Source organism: Aphis gossypii, chromosome 2, assembly GCF_020184175.1.
Source record: "Aphis gossypii isolate Hap1 chromosome 2, ASM2018417v2, whole genome shotgun sequence".
In the NCBI taxonomy this organism is placed as follows: Eukaryota; Metazoa; Arthropoda; class Insecta; order Hemiptera; family Aphididae; genus Aphis; species Aphis gossypii.
In genome coordinates, this window is record NC_065531.1 from 16589895 (window position 1) to 16607116 (window position 17222).

Genomic DNA, 17222 nt, shown 5'->3' on the forward strand with positions numbered 1-17222 from the left:
AAACGCAAATTGTATTATTAGCGAAGTTAAAAAAAAACAGGTTCTCATTTTTTTGGTGTAACTCAAAAACGAATAAATGTAGATATATGAAATTGTCACCAAATGTTGTATTATAGTTTTTCTATTATACTTATCGATAAAAATGTATTCACTTCATCAAAATTCTTGGACATTTAATACACAGTTACACTGAAGTTCTTATATTCATTGGAAATTAGAATTTTTACGAAACTTGCCAAAATCATGGTTTTTGTAGTAACAGTACCGTTATCAGATATAAAGATGTTTTGATTTTTGTTTTCTTCTTATTTGCTAGTGTTTTCGCAGTACCAAATGTTCAGAATTTACAGGTTATGTTTCTTGTGTGTATATTATACAGATATGGTTTTTCTAAAATATTATTGGATATGTATTAAATATTATTATTTACAACTCATTTAATTTGTATGTATTAGATAAATATAAAAATTGTCTAGATAAAAAGTGTACCATAAATACATAATAATTAAATTAAATTTCTTAAATTTTTATCAACGTAAAAATGTCACTATGACAAAAAAAAATATATTAAAATATTTCCACGAATGTTTAAAATGTGTAAATATTAAATATTATAATTAATGCTTGGCTTTGAACCACAGTTGTCTGTTAAGACTTCACGTTGTCTAATTAGTCTAAATATCCGTCCTCGACCTAAAAAACCATATGTAAAATTATTTGACAATTCGTAAGCAAAAACTAATAATTACCTAAGAGACTAATAAGCATTTGACGCATAATGAAATTAGTTTTCAAAACTAATTGTACGTGGTAAATGGGTATATTATAAATTAATAAGGTAATATCATATAATTGCTTTATGTATGTGTAGAAAATTTAGTGTTTGATGTGTATTCTAATTTTATTAATTAAAACATTAAAATGACCATAGACAAATAAAATTGACTAATTCAGACAAAAATTGATTGTATGATCACTTTTTAATATATACTTGCGATGATAGTTATTCCTTAAGTCCCACTCATGAACATTCATATTTATGCCCTCATAATTATCTTCTTCGTTACATCGTTACATATTGTACTGGTTATTTATTTTAGTATGATAAAACTATTATATCCTTGGAAGCAAACTATTTTTTGTATTTTTTTTTACTTATTTATGCACGTTCAAAAAAATTTTTAGCTGCAATGTTGTTTCTTACAATAAAAATTCTAAAAAATATATAATATCACTTAACCGGAAACATTAAATTACTATGAATCACATATATTAAATTATATACCTACTCATTATAAGTCCACTAACATTGTAAATCAGTAAACTGTAAGAACAACTAAATAATTAGGTATAATCACTAAAATAACATCATTAACATCTATATTCAGGGTATAATAACGTCTTACATAAAACGTAGAAACGCGTCAATGATATAGATTTTACAAAATTATACATCAATTACAGTAAAACTTATATTTTGTGAATATTTTTTTTTCTTAAATCAAGTACCTATATCATTATGGTTTAAATAATGTCATGGACATTTTATGTTATAATTATAGATTCAGAAAACTTAAAATATATTAAATAAACAATAAATATGTATACGTCATATAAAATGAGTTCTCCTTGCTATATAATTTATTACAAATTTATTATAGACAAGCGGTATCATCTCACTCCATTTGGTAGACAATTATTATTTTAATTTGAAAAAAATAAGGAATTATACCTATTATTCAATATTATTAGTATAAATAAATAAAAAAAATATATCAATATTAAAAATATATTATTAATTAGATACAGGAAATAATAATCAAAAATTAAAATTACAGTACCTAAGTCGTTTTCAAATTAACTTTCTGACAATAATATAAACTCTGTTAAAACATAACTTCACGATATAATATTTAAATAAAAATATCTTAACTCCATAATGTATTATTATAACTTTCCGTTATTTTTTTTCAAAATTGTATTTACGTTAAATTTATATTTATAAATAATAGCATTGACTCAGTCAAATGATGTCTATTAACATTATATTTATCACTACTATTATAATTAACAATTTATGTAAATATTTAAGAGTATTATTTTTTATGAAAGTATTAACTAAAGAAAATAATTTTGACTCATTCATTATATAATATAATAATAATAATTATTATTACTAATTTTTATATTATTAATACTGCGCATTTTATTATATAATGTTATAGTCTACAATTTATTTAAATCATACCATTTTATAATAATAATATTAAATATTATAAACTATGCCGCAACTTTCAGTGTAACATTCAAGAACAGTGAATGTTGTCGTATTGTAATATAATAATTAATAAGTTTAAAAGAAGTAAACAAGCGTGTTGGCTAAAGCATAACTATACAATTTTTAATAGAATGTGCAGAGATGGTATTAAATTGCCTACTTACAATGCCGTATAATCGAATATTTACCTAAGGTAATAACATAACATAATTTTATACCTACTTACTTTAACTTTTTATTTTTTGAAAGCAGTGTATAATATGCCAATTATTTTGATAATGTGAATGACATAATTACTTATAATTCATTGTTTTCAGAAAATATATTTAACAAATTTAAACTGTCGGCGTTCTGTAATCTGGGCACTGTAGAAAAGTGTGTACATCCTGAATTTTATGACTGTAAAAAATGTCCTAGAATCTTAAGCATAAGACACGTATTTATAAAATCGAAATAAATTATTAAATAGGTAATTTTGTTTATTTATGAATAATATTAAATATGAAACAAGCCGTGTATGATGTCAAATAATAGTATTGATGTGATTTATTGAAAATAAGAATAACCTCTAATTATCGAATGAGCAAAATGAATGAACGATTATTGTTAGTCTCTCAAAAAAATAATACTATAAGTACATCTACAATAACATAAAATTTAATATACTATTATCAATATATATAAACTATTTAGGTAGTTAAATATCATTATATAATCGAATTTATTATTTACCAACATTTTAAATTCTGAGTGGAACGATGTAACATATTTTACAATGTATACATATTTTTAAATAAAATTTTTTTTTTTGCTTTTATAATATACGTCATGTCTTTGATTGGTTATCATTCCTTAGTAATTTAAGAATCGAGGCTATTATGAACTTTTTTGTCGCTCGGTAAATTAAAGTTATTATTCTGTTACAATTTAACGTGTTATTTTTTTGTTTCACATCTAAATAATATATTTTTGTTCTACTTATATTTATGCATTATTATATTACGTAAGGTTTTTACCTATATTTCATGATTATAATTTATAATAATATACCTATTCGGTGGTATTCGAGAAATTCATCATTTTTGACACACTTACATGTTATTTAACGGCAAGTAAATATAATCCACTTTATATATAATATTATTGGTCTACATGCTAGGTATAGCTAAACCAATAGTATTATAAATACATATAGGTTTTTATGTAAATTAGATTCGAAGAAAAAACTATTTCATACATAATATTGACTTATGATGACAATGAATATTATATAAATGGTTTTATTTTTGTTTTTGTTTCCGTCGCATTAGAATTTATATATAATATTTCAAAGGCACTTTTCTGTCCGCACAAATACGGTATCAAGGTACCAACAAAGTCGGTAGGTACGCATACAATTATGTTCTCGCAATTTAGCATACCGTCGGAGTGGTTACGTCTGTATATATATATATATAGGTATATATATTATTTACATATATTATATATATTATTAAGTCTTGAGTTGTATGTCTAACGACCGGTACACGAGACTTGAGGAAATGTACGTTACGTTCCGAGAGAGAGAAATAATGAGATAAATAAAAACTACCTAACCTATAATGGGTGTACGCATAAGTACAGTTATGTTCAAGGTTATATTGCCAAACGAGTTTTATTTATTTATTATTTTTCACCACGATAAACATGTGACATAATTTTTTAATACGCATTTACGCATAACACTGCGGATAAATAACCCATTCGCAAAAATGTAAATGACCCTATTTTACTGTATTGCACACAGATATCGGAAGAAAATTAAACGTTTCCGAAGTTCATTCGGACGTATATATTATAATATACGACCGTGATAGGTATGTTACCTGCGCTACACCCCTTCTTATCGCGTGTCACTGTCCCCGCGTGGGCTAAAATAATAATACACGAACGGTGTAAACATTAAGTAAATTAATCGCAAACAGTTGATGCAAACCAGTTTTCGTACAGAAATATTCACGAATTGCGAACTGAGTGGAAAATTTTCAGTCTGCACAGTCCTACCGATTTGGTAAATGCGCACTACCATTCACCATCGTTTCGTTCGAATAGCTTTGCACCCATATCATGGAAAACCACAGGCAAACGGAATCTCGGAACAGGGAATAATTTTACAATTATATTGTTGATTATTAGGATCGGCAAAGTCGGGTAAAATAAACCGTCAAATTTTACGAATTAAATTTTGACAAAATTATGACCAATTATCGTGTATGGTGTATAAATAGTCAAGATTTCAGCATGTGCTTAAAAAGATAAAAATTTCAATCGTTCGTGATCTACGCAGTAGTACGTATAGAATAAACATTTTGTTATTTAAATACAAATGGTTTTATAATAATTGTTACTTGCAAGGGTAACTAGATTCTAAAAATAAAGAGTAAAAAGTTGTACGTAGATACTATTTCTTTTAGAGTTTAGTTTACAATATACTTTTGTCAAATTAAAATCCATCATAATATTATAATATGACACTACGCATACATTGCAGTACGTACACACCTAATCGACGTATATTTTTGAAAGAACATACCGAAACGAAATATAATATTATATTTATCTTGAGACAGCTCATCCGTATACGAGTAGGACAGTATATAAAACCGAAAACGAATGACTTACTATCAAATAAAGTATAAGTAATAGTAATCAAAACGATTGATGCGGTGTATAAATATTAAAAATATAAAATATAGTCCTCTCGGTTCTCACCCTCCTTCGGCGACTGCGGTCTATTATTTTATGTGTATTATAGCAAAAACTAATGGATGACATTTGCAGTGAACACGACATACGTAATGTCAATCGTATACTTATATAATGTAATACGTTTATAAGAGGTATTATATACATATGTTATGTACTAATTGGTTCAATACGATCTTGTTTACTGTACGACAATTATTATTCTTTAGCACGACCGTTTAAAAATTGTAATCGACTGAAGATAATGCACATCACGTATGATAAAAACTGTGTACTACGCTGCGATAACACCAATGGCGCGCGCAGGGAAAAACTAAAACATTTTTATATATAAGTATACTATTATTATATACCATTATGCTCTTCAATATTTGACCTTTAGGTACTCTATTCGTTTTATGTTGTATTCTCGTCGAATAATCTAAAACGATATAATAACGTCGGCCTTGAACACGAAATAACAGTCATTTTTTTTTCGGCAAAGACTACGATGTGTATAGTACCTAGTATACGGCCGTATAGTAATTATTATTTTTCTACGTGCACGAGCGAACACGTAAAACGCCACACTACCTGGACGGAAGCGTAAACATGGGCAGTGGGCATATTCCGCTTAGTATATTGATAATATACAAATAGATTGCACGCGTTTATTTTCATCGCGCGGATTAGAATAATAATTGATTTTAATGTTAACTGATTTCATCGAAACGAAAATTATGATTTTACAGGGGAAAATATAAATTAATATCGTCCAAAGTATGCGGGGTCATAAGTTGTTTTTCGATCTATCGGTAAAATAAACAATAACGTTGAAACTGACTGTAACAGTCAGTTATCACTGATCACACTATAGGTACTAATACAATTTCATACAGCCAATAGCTGTAGGCTGCAACCTGTAACATTTTAGTAGGACCTACTAAAAATAATAAAACATAATTATGTATGAAAATTTCACTCTGCATTTATCAATACAACAATAGATCGTGTACAATAAGTATATATAAATATATTATATACGGGATACGCGATTGGGGGAGTATAGAAGGATATGCTTTAAGTCAAGTATAAAAAAAAAAAATTAACTGAATGAATTGAATTTAATGTTAATAACATTATTATGTTTTTTTTACGAATAAATCGTTTTACATTAGACTGAAAAAAGTGACCGTAAAGTTATCGGGTGGTGGTTTATCCATTAAATAAATCATAGTTATCAATAAGAGTCGGTAAACTTTTAAATCAAATTTTCATTTAAGTATTTGTGACTTTACATTTTTTGTATCTTTTACCGTTATTTTAAATTTCATATCTTATTCTAAAACTTGATGTTTAATCATATACTTGCAGAGGTCGTGAGCGTTTTTTTGCTGTTTCATCTGTCAAATAGAAAATAAAATATACCTACACTATTATTAATACATACGTAGGTCTATCGCGTGTTTAGACTATAGGTATATCTAATTTATAAATATATATATATATATATAGTGTATGTGTGTGTGTATACTTAGCTGGTAACCAAATATATTTACCGTTTCTAAAGATAATCAATATTTGCTGATTTATAATGATGCTATTATTCGTGAGAAAACAATCTGAATTGTATCGGAACAGTATAATATGTGTGTTGGCTCAAAGGGATTTTAAATTTTTGAATGACGTGCAAAACGAAGACATACTTAAGACAAAGTTTAAAAAAATAAAAACTAATATTATTGACTAGCGGCTGTGAAATCGGTAGTGACTTTCCAATTGTGTACCATATTATGATGTAGGTATGCATAGGAGCGCCTGCAGAGAATCAGATCTACAGTGGATGTAAAATTTTAGTTCGACTTTCACCCTCCCTCTGCGTATAAACCAAACAAAAATTATCACCCAATTTTTCGTTAGAAAACTATTGAAAACAGCATACAATTTCAATTTGCCCCACATACCAGTGTATCAGTTAGTATTTTAATTTTAGAGGCATTCAGGGAGCATATAGGTATTATATTATATTTAAATACTAACTGTAATCTATATTTTATTTTATTTTTTTTTTTGTGAAGGGGGGGGGAGAGAAAACGATTGATCTATGCTTAATTTTATGAAGATTGTACCCATCGTTTATGAAAATTTATCAAATTTATCAATAAACCAATGCATAATATGGGGCAATATAATACATATTGTAATATTAAGTAATAAATAAAGCATTTTATATGTAATAATTGAAGTTTTAATTTATATTATTATTATTTTCATTTAAATTTCATCTATTTAAATAAATAATACATAATTTATTATTTCTTTAGCGTATATTAAAAAATCAAGAAATATAGGTTTTATGAACTTTAATCATAGAATTTTTTTAACTTTACCGTCGATGAGTGTATGTAAAATCCTATTTTTCTCATCCCTCGAAATCACGTTGCCGAGTGTATTCTCGGTTTCTCTTCGACACATTTACACATCGAAGAAAGCGGACAAAGTTCAATGTTCATACTATTTTGAATATTAATTATTATAAGTACCAATCGAAATAATTATTAATTATCATAGGTATAGATGGGTACTGCTATAATTATTCAGATTCATCATGCGTTTAAACTATCTAACTATACATGTATGACGTACAGTGTACACGAATAAAATATACCCACTAGAAATCATTAACTCTGACGATAATACACAGCGATTAAAAAATAATGTTCTAATTGATTATTGTCGTTTTGTTTTCGCCGTAAAAACGATATAATTGCGAAATTTCGAAAACGACACACGCGCTAGCTGCTGCTGTAGCGACGTGCTGTATGCGCATGTGTGTTTAAATCAATTATTTTATTTTATTATTATTATATAGGTACTATTTTAGCGTACCTAACTACGATACGCGTATAATTATTATATATTATTATTTATAAACTTACAGCTATGCGAACCGCGCTCCATTTGTTCGACGACTAAAAAATAAGGCCGTCGGAATTACAAACTAAATACACAACAACAGTCAGCGTTTTAAGAAATAATATTCCACAAATTAAATTACCGTGATGGTGTGCGGGTAGTGGGTAGTGGGTACATAGCATACCTATATAATATTCTACAATAATAACAAACGCATTGTTCTCGCAACTTGAACTGGTATGCGTATATTGGCATCATATTATTATTAAAATATATTGTACTATAGGTTATAATGATAATATGTAGGATAGGAGTGTTTTATTAAATGCTAAGTGGGTATACGTAGGTACTTTGTACGCACTGTTGGAAATCGGTCGAATCGTAGTTCTTTCTTGGGGACCAAACGAAATTACGGGTCGCAATGTTTTCCATTTAAAATAGATTAATAATAAATAACATGGTATATTACAATCGTATATTATATCGTGATAACACGCGTAAGGTTAGGTAGGTAGTTATTTATTATTTTACGCCGTTTTGCAGTGTGTGTGCCTGTTGATTCCGATTCTCGGTTCTTTCCCTCTGCTGTTACTATTATAACTTATAAGCTCAACAGGTACATAAATCCAGGTTGGTATTGTTTTCGTTTCGTTATTAAATATAATACAGGTAGGTCGAAGGTATACAACATTGCGTACATTAAGGTGACCGTAATTCGATAGTACAGCGATCGTGTCCTTATTACATTATTTCATACAGCCATTATTATTATTTATTATTCTATCTAACGAATAGACCATTCGCAGATGATGCGTACCTACACTTACTGCTGCAGTCTTCAACCTACAATGTTGTAAAATCATATCAATACATCGTATGAACTTTTATAAAAATAAAAATGATTTATTTTTTTCGCGTGTTCGATGGTGTCCTTCGTATGCTGCAGACGTCACTCAATTAAATATTTTATTATTTTTGCACAAGGATGGTAAATTTGAAAAAAAAATATGTAATTAGTCAATATATTATAAATTAATAAAATTATTAACGTGTACATTCGATACTAAATAATTTAAATGGAAATACGAACTGATTATACAACTCGTGTTTAAATTTAATGTCTAAAATAAAACCATAAACTTTCGAGTAAGTTCACTGCTCGTTCGCCTTTTTACGTTTAATAATGTATTTTATACAAATGGTAATTTTTGAATTTTTAATATTACACTGAAGATGATACTTTCAATAAAGTTTTTGAATTTTTTACTTAATTTACGATTTAAGGGAAATTTACTTTTTTTGTTTTTAATTTAATACTCAAATTATGTTTTTAAAAATCTTAACGAGTCTAATTCGATATTCAAACAATTAGTTTCTGAGTTATTAAACTTTATTGTTCTACGAATAATAGTAACTAATAGTACCAATTTTACATCATTTATAAAGTATAGTGTGTATTATTATGACTAATATTTAGTCTATTAGGTTCTTTTATGTATTATATTATATATTTATACTCTATTAGTTTTTATAATCTATGAAATTTCAATAAATTAAAATTAATAACTACAATTATTTGAAATTAATTATTTATCTTAATAATTTGAAAACATGATTATTATTTTCTTAAATTAATATAAGAATTAAAATTTTGAATAAAACCAAGGAAAAAATCGTTGTCCTGGAATCACCCAATTGCGATAATCGTGATATAATAGGTAGGTGTAATAAGTGTTCGTTCGTTTTTTACAAAGTTTTTGTGCAAAAATTCGCGATATAGGATCGACAATATGCCTACCTAGGCATACGTGAACACGTACAATTTGAAATGGTTTTTGTATCCATTAGTCACTACTCATTACACATGTTGCCTACTGAAAAAAAAAACTATACCAGTAAGAAAACAAATCATAGAAATATCTACGTGTTTATCATGTTTATAGTATTATGCTTGTAAGCTTTCTATTTTGAATTATTTCAGCACCAGAAAAATAAATTGTCATCCATCGACAACCATATTATCATTGTGGCACTAAATCTAAGATTTCAATAATATAATTAGAAAACTTGAGTATTTAAATAAATTTTATTGTTCATTGTTAGCTGCAGTGGGCCGAGCAACTCAATGATTGGTTTTATTGTTACAATATGTAGTTGGAAATCTATACATATATAATATACACACAATACACATATATGTAATATGGATAATAATTAAGACGTTGACCTATTAAAATGCCGATTCTTAGTTTATATTTTTCATTTTATGTTAATCGGTCTAATATAATTTAAATATTATAGTTGTATGTATTATAGGAGCCATATGTCAATTGATAATTGTATATTATATTGCAGATTTATAATTACATTACGATTGGAATAACATTAACTCATATTAAAATATAAAATGTTTATGTCCTTTATAAATATCCTGATATTTAATTTTAACACTGTATTTTGTTATCTCCTAAGTCTGTATAGCTGTGGATGCATTTAATAAGCAAAATAAAAACTAAACTATCACACTCATAAAGAGTAATAATTACTATTGATTAACTAATTATGTATAATATATCAAAATATATTATCATTATGATTAAAATTAAAACTATTAAACACGTACATTTTGATTAAATAAATTGAAGTTATAATACTAATATTTACTATTTAATACAACAATGCCCGCCAAAGTCGTAAAAACCTTTGTGATAATTTATTGATAAATGACTACGAATAAACGAGGTTTATAGCGTGATCGCTTAAAACATAAAATATAATATTATTGTTCAGTGTTCTACGGAAATCGCAAGTAGGTATATGCTACACTCATTAAGTCGTATAAGGTGCGTATATGTATTATGTCACAACGTAAACTAAAAAGTATTTGGTAATTACCAATTAATTACAAGTATTAAACATAGGTAGGTAATTAAATTACGATTTATCAATAATATCATATATTATGTATTAGTGTTAAATAAATTGATAGTTTTAACTAATCGTTTAAATATAAAATTTAATAACTTGTTCAGTTGAAAAAAAATGAGTAAAGAATTATTGGTAGTTACTTTTGGAACGGTTTAAACGTGAAAAACCGTTGGCGTTCGAGTTGTAAGCTATTATAGATGGCCTGATAGGTGTTAGATAATAATATGATATGAAAATCGTTTACTTTATCTCCGCTCGCTCAAGTCCCTATGTTTATTTAATATGGACGTTTATATAAGTAAAATAAATAATAAAATTTTTATTTAAGATATAAAAGAATAATATTGTCATGGATTTCGGTAGGTTTATACCGATCGCGACGAATGACTTTTTGCATTAACACAGTGAGTCACACATATAGGTATGCATATAGTTACCTTATATATTATAATATTATTACCAACACCGTACATATCGTTTGAATACAATAATAATATATCATTGACGTTTCACGTATGCCGTCCAATGTGCTGTGAAATTTTCGACATGATTGTTTTAAAAAAGCAAAAAAGAAGTAAATTTAATTTTAAAAAAGCAAAAAAAAAAAATTTGAATAAAAATTAACACTAACTAGTAATGAAAATGAATAAAAAAATAAAAAATAATTAAATAAAGAATTAATTACCATGTATTTTTCTAGATTTACAGTACCTAGTGAAACTGACTCTAATTGTCTGGCGAAGAATATTTTTATACATAGAAAACGATTCTCTACATCCACTGAATTGATCGGTGCATACTTCATCCAAGATGAGGTTTCAAATTATAACACTAAATCTTAAATTTTGAAATGGTCGATATCAATGTTATAAGCATACTGACTGTATAGGTACTGCTTGCTTTAATATGTAGAATGTAAATCGATATAAATATATAATCTATATATTTAAGATATTTAATAAATAAGCCGATAACGAAAACTATAATAATGCAATACTATAACGCATTTTGGGTTTTTACGTTTCATATTAATTCAATTTTTTTATTATAACTATAGTAGCATAATAAAACACATTAAAATTTTATAACTGAAATAACTGAAAACAGCAAAAAAAAGCATTTAAAAAAAAATAAATAAATAAATGCCGAAAAAAACAAAAATAAATTGGTTTATTTGAAATCAGAATGACATGAAACGAATTTATGCATACAAATTATATTTCTATCTCATAAATAAAAAAAAGTAGTATATACTTTAAAAACCGAGCCTTATTAATAAATATTATACATAGGTACCTATACAATTTCGTTACATGTTTATTATAATATATTAAATATTTCATTGAGAAATTGGCGCATTAATTATTTTTCGAATTTGCAAATAATATTTAATCGTATAAACTATTGGTGCAGTAGCTTGTGAAAAAGGGCATGCTCTTGCAACTTTCTTAGTTTTTTTTTTTTTTTATTTTATGTAATGACAACGACGAAAATAATAATCGTTATTAAATAAAAGTAATTATATACTTTTTAAATATTTGTTTTACGTGAATATTTCAACAGTTGGTTTCGATAAAAATTTAAATTGTCTTCGCTGTTATCGTATGCATTCGTGGTACCTGCGTATGTATAATATTGTATATACACCACGGAAGACGACGCCGTCGCCATTATTTCATACCTAAATATATATATAATATTATATCTACATATAATTTGTCTGTTTAAATGTACAATCATCGTTTCAATTGTATATTATAACTGTAATGATAGTGAGCAGCTTGGCAGTTATGTATAATGTATATAGATATACGAAACATACATATACTGTATATGACGTATATTATTAACATCGATGCCTATTTATTATTCGATTAATACGAACCGGTCTCTCGACAATAATAATTAATAACTTACATTTAATATATAATTATATATGTATTATAAAACGTATCGAATCTACGTGCACAAGTGCATTGGAGGTAAGTATGATGTATAGAAATCAAACTATACCTATACCGTAAATCGTAATCGTTATTTAAGTTAAGCGCTTCTAAGTGCATGACATGCACCCCGGTATAATATGGCGGAGTTTCGACGAATAGAGGTATACATAGTGGTCGAAAAATTTCGAAACGTAAAGATCGCGGTATGTATTTCACAATAACTACGAATCAAAATACGATTGTATTGGATTAAAATTAAGTATCGGAGAAGGTATTGAAAAATTAATTGAAATTACAGGAACACAAGATCGTTAAGTAAAACTTAATAGACCACAAATAATATTATAATATTTAAGTATTTAACTCACTAAATTGAATGTTATAATAATAAAGAAAAAAATATTAATTTATTTAAAAAAAAAAAAAAATGTTTCTTTCTTAATTAATACGTTGGTCATATAAAAAGTATTATGTCCCTATCTAGGTTTATAAAATGTTATTTTATCAAGAAATATCACAGAAATTATATAGAAGAATTTAAAAAATATTTTTAATTCAAACTTGATACGTAAAATATATATTATCTAAAAAAAGTTATATTATTTCAAATAGTAATAATAATAATAATAATAATAATAATAATAATAGTATATTTGCAGAAAGAGTATATATTAATTAAGAAGTTAATTAATCAGTAAGTAAAAATTAAAAAAAAACAACTTTTTAACGATAATACTGACATTTTGCAAGGAAGTTATCAGGAAGTATAGGTCTACTCTATACCTATATTTCAATGGACTATAGAATATCTACACATAATGACGTGTAACTGATATTATTATAAAAGAGTTTGCAGCTTCAGTGGCGTATCTGAAATTTGACCGAGGAAGTGATGGACGGGACGATATAAAATATTGTGTTAATATATATACGACTATATTGTTACAACGGGAAGGCGGATTATGTAGCTTTTATATGCAATATATAATTATATCGACGACTGCAGTCGTAAAACCGCCGAATTTAACGCTGGGAATCTCTACCCGTTACATCGGTCACGGCGGGACGAGACGATTTCCACAGCTTCGGTGGTTTATTCACTCGTATACGCCGCGATCGCAATTCAATTTTCTTCGGGTTCACAACCCATTGGCGAATTATTCGGTCCTTTACAAACCGACTGTCGACATAGGATACGCATAATATACCGCGATATCGTGGTGGTAACATCGAATACACAATATTATTAATATTCTAGCGAAATCGTGTACGTATGCGATCCACCCGGTGGTGGGTCCGACCGACTTCCGTTCGGTCTCGATCGCGACAGACATCGACGGCGCTCGAACGCCGGCGGCACGTGAGCGCGCGCGACCGTGGCGGTCGGGGGACGTCGCGCGAGGGGAACGGTGACGACGGATATTCGCGCGCGAATAAAAAAAAAAAAAACCAAAACGAAACGGAACGGAAAGAAAGAAAGAGAAAAAAAGGGGTACGACTTTGCGACGGACGTCGTCTCTCCACCACAACCACCACCGTCACCACCACCACTACCACCTCCGACGACGACGACGACGACAGCGACGACGTCGAACTGGACAGAGCGAGTCGGTCTGCAGTCAGTCGCAGTCGATCAATCGTTCAGACAGTCGGTCGCCGTACGCGTTTCATCGTCGCATCGCGATATCATTATTATACAGTCGTTATATTAAATATATTGTCGTCAGAGACACGCACACACAATATTATAAAACGTCCTATACAGACAATTAAAAAAAAAAAAAAAAAAAATCGTATACAATTTGCACGAATTATTACCGTCGTCGTCGTACACTGCGCTCGTGTCGCGCGTTCTCTCTCCGCCAAAGTGTGTTCTCTCGGGCACCCGTGTGTGTGTGTGTGCGTACGTGTGTAAGTGTGTACGGTCGCGTGTGCCGCCGTCGCAGTCGACCGCGTATATGAGTACGCTCGTCGCGTCCTGTTGTACGAGCACGTCTGTCGTGCTGAGCGCGTCATCCGTACCGCTTGTCGCCGTCCGCGTGCGTATCCTCCGCTTGACCTACAATCCGCGTCCCGACTGCGCACCGCCGCCGCCGCCGTTGTCGACGAACGCACGACCGACGTCTCTCTAGTCCGCGATCGTATATATCCGTCACCGCGAAAGACGAACGGACGAGAAAATAAAGTATATAAAACATAATTAATATCTTCACTCGGTCGATATACGCAAAAATATAATATTTTGTACGGCTCGCGACGATATTTTTCGCGCCGTTATTTACGCCGCCCGCAAACGATAATATTATCATAAAGGCGCGTACGGGAGAGCAGTGCGAAAACCGTCATTATAGTCGTCCACACGAGGCACCGTAGACGGCGATGACGCCCTGAAGACGTCTTCGGAGTGTCACTGCCCGCCCAACGTACGGCGCAGGACGGGCCCCGTTCGAGGTAAGCAGCACAAATATTACAATACGCTTCTCTCCCCGATTTTTTTTTACCCCGTAAAAATCCATCCCCGTCCCACCGAGCACCCCCGGAAACGGGCGTCCGGGTTTCCACCGCGGTCCGTCTGGACGTGCCGTTTTCGGTTTTCCGGGTTAGGTCGTCCGCGTTCCCGCCGACGAGCACACGTCTTTCATAGAATATTATTCATACGTTTTCTATACTCGAACACTTTATTTTTTTTTTCGTCCGACACTCATCTTACCCACATACCTATATAAGGTGGATCCGACGCAGGGCCTCGTTCTATTTTACGCGGTCTCGTCGAAAATTGAAATATAATCTATAACGTTTGATCGTTATCGTCTTGAGGCCAAAACCGTGTAAACCGTGTCGTTGTTGAGCAACTCCGCTGCCGGTAGAGTTGCAATGTAATATACGAGAACACACAATTATTACTATTATATATTTTTTAATACACTGTCTCAGAGTACTGCAGCATACATTATATTATTATAATAATAATAACATTATGTGCATAAAACATTCCAGTTTTTAAATGGTTTTTCTTGGGTCTGTACATAATGTTATAGTTACATAGGTACTCATTATTAAATATGTATATCCATTATGTGCAGGTATAATTGCACACACGCTGCACGCACACACAGACACACACATGTGCATATAACAATCATAATGTAATATCTTTACACGTATCGGAACAAGCCATTATTACATACCTATAAAATATTAAAGCAATATATAAATGAGTATTTTTATATCATTTTGGGTTATTGCGTCCACATCTACGTTCGCGCCCGTGTGTGCGTGCGCGCGCGTGTGAGTGCAACGAAATTCGTTTTATCAATTGCTAAAATATTCCACAAACAATGCGTAAGTATACGATTACGATACACTAAATATAAGTACCAGCTAGGTGACTATATCTATATGTGTATTGAATATCTAAAATTAAACATATAATCTTAAATATGTAATTAAAAAATTATTAGTATTTTCTTTTCTTTCTTTTTTTTAAAAATAAAAAAAAAAACAACGAAAATTTATAATCTATATAAAATATATAATGTGTACAATAACTAAATAATATAAAAAAAAGAATCAGGAGAATTGGAAAGAAAATCGCCAGTGATGGCACTCCAAAATGTTCAGTCATATAGTTTATATAAATTCTTTAATTTCTTAATCATTTGTGTTTGTTGACATTCTCGTATAAGACTACAGTTTTTCACATTAATCGTTGTATCCATATTTTCCAATTACATATTGATTATATATTGGTATATTATATATTGGTTTATCTAGAGTATAAAGTTCTAATGTTTTTACATTATTTAACCTCTTCAAAACGACAACGTACATATTAAATGTGAAACGTAAAATAATTCGTGACAACGAACAATTTATGTATTAAATTAATTATAACAATATGATGATAAATTGTATTATCTATGCGATTCATAACAGCGATTTATTACGATTCAATCGATTATCATCTTGTCGTTTTGTGTATTGTCGATAAAAAATTACGAATTTATTATACCTAATAGTTTTTGTTACTGCCTCCACGCTGAATATTAAATTGTACATAATAACATTTTTTTTTAATTATTGAATGTATCGTAGATAAATTAAACATCCGAGTGTAATAGTCGCAGAAGTATAATATAAGAATTGAATGAATACTATAAACAAAATCATCAAATATTATATTATTGTCGTCTTCGATGCGGTCGACCGTCTAATAAAAATAATATACTTTTCAACAACTCATCAAACACAAATGTCTTATATAAATCCAATAAATCACAGTGCTGATACAACACATTGCATCATTGATTATATTTTTATTTTACTTGTTATCCATTTTTACGGCAATAATTTTTCTATTTTTCTTGTGTTCTACGTTTGACGAGTAGGTAATTAGAAAAAGTACGTAATTAGATGATTAATTGATTATT

The 17222-nt window shown here is 29.2% G+C and overlaps 1 protein-coding gene across 1 annotated transcript in view; it reads left to right on the top strand.

Moving 5' to 3' along the window:
- The first annotated feature begins 14398 nt into the window (after positions 1-14398).
- The window catches only part of LOC114127397 (UNC93-like protein), a 46069-nt gene continuing 43245 nt past the window's right edge, over positions 14399-17222 (top strand). Inside the window, exon 1 of the mRNA XM_050202028.1 lies at positions 14399-15243. The gene's annotated coding sequence lies outside the window, so the exon portion shown is untranslated. The remainder of the gene's footprint in view (positions 15244-17222) is intronic.